At 34.3% G+C, this 6083-nt stretch overlaps 1 long non-coding RNA gene across 1 annotated transcript; it reads right to left on the reverse strand.

The window, feature by feature from the left end:
* Positions 1-339: 339 nt before the first annotated feature.
* LOC311294945 lies at positions 340-4991 on the reverse strand. Its single transcript, XR_014628149.1, has 3 exons — positions 4888-4991; positions 1357-1406; positions 340-930 (listed from the first exon to the last, which is right to left on the reverse strand). It is a non-coding gene; the product is annotated as an uncharacterized lncRNA (long non-coding RNA).
* Positions 4992-6083: the final 1092 nt, after the last annotated feature.

Raw genomic sequence — 6083 nt, forward strand, 5'->3', positions numbered from 1 at the left:
CAGCTCAGTTAGCTAATCGCCAACACAGAATATGATCGTATTATAATATAACAATGCAACATCCCAGCAAACATTTGGACGTGTAATGACCGTTGAAAAGACGTCCGTCCGACACGTCCCGTCATGGTTGAAAAAATTGTTCCAAAATGAAAGTTGAACCGACGTCTTTGACGTCATCTGGCCGTGAATTCCACGTCTCTTCAGCGCGTCCTTGGACGTCAGAATTAGTCTTCTTCTGGATGTTTATAAGGTGCGTTGCTGCCAAATGTAGGTGTATATATAAGCCTACAAATAAAATAAATCGCACCTATACTGGTTTTACACATCTGAACTTGACAAAGGTTCTAAAAAGGTCCAAAATCGGTCCGGTCAGACCTGGACGTCTATAGAACGGTTTTAACACGTGTACATCAACACATTATTTGTGGACTAAAGCAAACAAAAAGAATGTCGTAATGTAGCACAACATTTTATTGTGAATATTACACTTGAAATTGTCTCCCAGTTGTTAAACAGCCAGGATTAAAAGAAAGATACTAAAAATAGTTCAATGTGGTAAATTCTGTGGCAATGGCATTTCTCTAACAGTTTTACATTAAGGTTAAGCAGTCATGTAATCAAACTAGAATATAACAAAAGTACAGGAACAGTCAACACATTATACGTTACAGTCTTTCTATAATATTCCATCACTGTGTCAGAGCCTTGGCAGTATTAACTTCCAGTTACTAGCAGTCTTGCATTACTGTTAAACAGCCATAAATAAAAGTTTTTAGAGTCTATGAAATTGGTTTATGGCTTTATGGTTTTGTTTATGGCTCATTTTTTATATCCACCACCCCCAACTCTTCTTGGAGTGTGCTTCAGGTGTTCTGCCATTGCTGCATCAATGTCTGAGTCTAGCATTTGGGCTCCTCATCTTCACAGCATCTGAGGGAAGAGAATATGGTTAAACAACAAACAAACAAAAAGGTTAATTTTGAGGTAAATGACATGAACTTAAAAAAAAAAGCCCTCTTCAATACTGTGGTGCCCTTAAGAGAGACCCTTAACTAGGTTTGCAACTGTGTAATGTGAAAAGGACATTTCTGATAAAGACAGGTGGTCTTTTAAAGAATGTCCCCTGAATAGATACAAGTTAATAAAAATTACATTAATATTATACAAAGATTTTTTTTTAATGTCATAAGGCCAAAATTACATCATACAAAGGTGTAGCTTTGAATGGCTTCTTTTGACCACAACCCCTCATATTGAAATTTGCGATTAAGGCATTTTACATGATTCACACATACACATTTTTCACCATAAATAGTATGCAGCAATACACTCAAACAATTAAAGGTAAAAACAGACCTGTTCATGACTTTGTTTACAGATCCACCAACTCTGGACAGCTGCTGAATCTAAATGTGACACCACAATCAAAATATGTCACAACCAATAATGTAAGTTAATATATTTTAAAAAGAGCATATATATATATATATATATATATATATACAGTACCAGTCAAAAGTTTGGAAACATTACTATTTTTAATGTTTTTGAAAGAAGTCTCTTATGCTCATCAAGCCTGCAGTTAAAAAACAAAAACAAAAAACAGTAATATTATGAAATATTATTACAATTTAAAATAATGGTTCTCTTTTTTAATATACTTTAAAATGTAATTTATTTTTGTGATGCAAAGCTGCATTTTCATCAGCAAGTACTCCAGTCTTTGGTGTCTTATGATCCTTCAGAAATCATTCTAATATGCTGATTTATGATCAATGTTGGAAACAGCTGTGCTGCTTAATATTTTTTTTATAACCTGAGATACTTTTTTCAGGATTATTTGATGAATAAAAAGTTAAAAAGAACTGTATTTATTTAGAATAGAAATCTTTTGTAACAATATACACTACCGTTCAAAAGTTTGGGAACAATAACTATTTTTTAGTTAGTACTTTAATTCAACAAGGATGCGTTAAATTGATAAAAGGTGATGGTAACGATTTATATTGTTAGAAATGTTTTTATTTTGAATAAATGCTGTTTTTATGAATAAATGCTGTTAACGTTTTACTCATCAATGAATCCTGAAAAAAGTATTCCAAAAAAATATATTAAACAGCACAACTGTTTCCATCATTGATAATAACTGAGTATCAAATCATCATATTAGAATGATTTCTGAAGGATCATAAGACACCAAAGACTGGAGTACTTGCTGATGAAAATTCAGCTTTGCATCACAAAAATAAATTGCATTTTAAAATATATTAAAAAAAGAGAACCATTATTTTAAATTGTAATAATATTTCATAATATTACTGTTTTTTTTTTTTTTTTTTTTTTTTTTTTTTTAACTGCAGGCTTGATGAGCATAAGAGACTTCTTTCAAAAACATTAAAAATAGTAATGTTTCCAAACTTTTGACTGGTGTATATATATATATATATATATATATATATATATACACACCGGTATATATATATATATATATATATATATATATATATATATATATATATGTATGTATATATATATATATGTATATATATGTATGTATATATATATATATATATATATATATATATATATATATATATATATATATATATATACAGTGCTATGCATAAGTTTAGACACCCATGCTAAAGTTGACTAAAAAGAGGAATAAAAAATCATGTTTTGGAAATTGAACTTAATGCCTTAATTTAAAAAATTAGGAAAAATCCAACCTTTAAGGACACCAATTTTCTTTGTGAATGAATAATGTATCGTAAATAAATAAATGTTCTTCCTTAAAATACAGGGTGCATAAGTTTGGACACCCCTATGTTAAATTCCCATAGAGGCAGGCAGATTTTTATTTTTAAGTATTTATTTTTATTTTTTGTTTAGGATTAGGGGTGGGAAAAAAATCGATATTGCAATATATTGTTGTGCTCTCTGTCGCAATAAATAATCGATACACTAACGCCCAATATCGATATTTTATTACAACACATAATGATTAATTTACCCGTTGTCAGTGTCACTGTCACTACCCAATATCTACCATTCTGTTTGCGGGGGGCGCTGTTCGAGTAAATAGGGGTAAAGTGGCGCAAACAGCGGCCGGTGAAGAACACAAGTTAACTAACAACAACAGAGAATTGCAGAAAAAAAGAGAAGCGAGAAGAATGGCGGAAAACAATAAACAAGTAATAAAAACTCAGTGAGTGTTTTAGCGCAATTTTCTCACGTCATGGGATCACAACACTAAGAGATAGTAAATCTTTTCCTGGATTTTTTTTGTGCGTTCCCGAGATTAGACCTTCCTTAACATTATGCCAAAAACCCGAAGTCTCTAGGTGGTCTGGTTGAGGAGTAGATAGAAGTGCAAGATTGGTGCGCACAGACGCACAGAACAGAAATCATGAGTTAACAATCGCAATTTTGTCCGGTGGAAAATTGCGCTAAAAACTAATCAAAGACCCACCTGCTAGTTTCCACTCTAAAGGGTTTTTGCGAGACAGTCGACGGAAAGGCACTGGATAAAGACTATGCAATCTGCAAGAACTGCTTTGCAAAGATAAAATATAACAGCAACATACGAATCTGCAAATGCACCTCGTTCGCTACTGACGTTTCAGTATTATGGTTTACACATGTTAATGTTCATGTTGTTTTGTAATGTTCATGCACTTTTATGTCTAGATGTACAGTGTTTACATTTAAGACCAGGAGGCAGTGAGTTATTATGCAAATGCATATTTCTTTGCACAATGTTGGAAATGTTGGCATTAATAAATGCATAAAATTTCCTTATTCCTTCTTTTTCTTTTCAGTCACATATATCGTGATATATCGTTGATGAAATTTCTTCCAATATATTGAATATCGTAGATATCGCGAATCGTGATATTATCATATCGTGGACCACATATCGCCACAGAATTGAATCGTGAGGTACCTGTATCGTCCCACCCCTATTTAGGATATTATGCATCCTGATAAAGTTCCCTTGGCCTTTGGAATTAAAATAGCCCCACATCATCACATAGCCTTCACCATACCTAGAGATTGGCATGGGGTACTTTCCATAAGATCATCTCTCAGTGCAAATCAAACTAGCTATTAGGCTAACTGAAATAAAACCATGCCAATCTCTAGGTATGGTGAAGGCTATGTGATGATGTGGGGCTATTTTAATTCCAAAGGCCAAGGGAACTTTATCAGGATGCATAGTATCCTGGATCCATGAAGTAACTGGCCTTTAAAAATAAAAATCTGCCTGCCTCTATGGGAATTTAACATAGGGGTGTCCAAACTTATGCACCCTATATTTTAAGGAAGAACATTTATTTATTTGCGATGCATTATTCATTCACAAAGAAAATTGGTGTCCTTAAAGGTTGGATTTTTCCTAATTTTTTAAATTAAGGCATTAAGTTCAGTTTCCAAAAGATGATTTTTTATTCCTCTTTTTAGTCAACTTTAGTATGGGTGTCTAAACTTATGCATAGCACTGTATATATATATATGTATTTATGTTTGCCTACAAGTTTAAATGATTTGTGGACTATTATTGGTCCGAACCAATAAACTGTCCGTGAAGCACAAACGAGTAGCGTACGTTCGTTCCGCTTTCATTTTGTTTACCATTCGCTGCTGGGCAACGTTGCGGTCGCGCCAGCGCGACATATAACACAATTTGGTCACACCAGCAGGAAAAATAGTCGCAAAATGTATAGAACCCTGCCTTTAACCCGATTAACTTTTAGCCTACTAGCTAATTTTATCCAAACTCAAACTACATCTCAGTTGACAATGTGTGAATCATTTATTTTGGTTCCTTCGAGTAAAACAAGTAAAACTCAATCACATTTATAAAATAACACAAAATGTACTTACCCAAAAGCAGATTTTTTGTAATTCGTCGACTTTCTGTAATTCTGCAACACACGATGCACCCTCAAGTCCTGCTCGCCTCGTGGTGGTACGGTGGTTGTTCAAAAAGAAAACGCCCCAAATCGCGAGATAATACACTACATCCTATCGCGGGATTTTGCAATATCGCGAGATTTGTTACAACATCTCGGCAGCAGTTTTGACGTCAGTGTACGTCTTTTCAGAACCTCTTAAAAACTACTTGGGGCACTTAAATTAATTACTGTAGTGTTGACCAAGGTGTATGCATAATTGCTTTAGCATATTTCATAGGATTTCATAGAGGGTCATGATGGACTAAATGCACGTGTAAAGGACGTCACCTAGTGGACGTCCACTTGCGACTGTTTTTGCAGGGACACGACGTACGTGCAGTCGGACCAATGTGTGCTGGGTTATTGCAGTATTAATCATGCAAGGATTAAGCATTTTTTTTTGCATATTTCAACACGGATTTCATAGAGGGTCATGATGGACTATAAACGCACGTGTAAAAGACGTCGCCAGGTGACGTCCTCTCACAACCGATACACAACTAGGGTAGATATTGAACTGCACGTAGCTAAAAGTCAAAATAACAACTATACATGCAACCCCAGATAACTGTAGACGTGTACAAATGTATCTGAATGCATTTTTAGGAAATGTTCTGTGTTACATATTTTTACCGATTTATGCCGTCCTACCAAACATTTGGACGTTTAATGACCGTTGAAAAGACGTCCGACAGAGACGTCCCGTCATAGTTGAAAAATAGTTCCAAAATGGAAGTTGAACCGACGTCTTTTCTGGCCGTGAATTCCACGTCTTTTCTGCGCGTCCATGGACGTCAGAATTAGTCTTCTTCTGGATGTTTATAAGGTGTGTTTCTGCACAAGTGTAGGCATATAAGCATGCATATAAAATAATCATACACGCATTGTGTTAAATCGTGACCGGCGATCTAAACGTTTCACAGCTAAACATGACAAAGGTCCAAAATCGGTCCGGTCAGACCTGAACGTCTATATAAAACCGTTTAATCACGTGTACATCAACACATTATTTGTGGACTGAAGCAAAAAATAGTGCTATAATTTAGCACAACATTTTATTGTGAATATTACATTAGAAATTTCTTCCAGTTGTTAGAAATAGCACAATGTGGTAAATTCTGTGGT

This window comes from Rutilus rutilus (genome assembly GCF_951802725.1).
Source record: "Rutilus rutilus genome assembly, chromosome: 8".
Lineage (NCBI taxonomy): Eukaryota > Metazoa > Chordata > Actinopteri > Cypriniformes > Leuciscidae > Rutilus > Rutilus rutilus.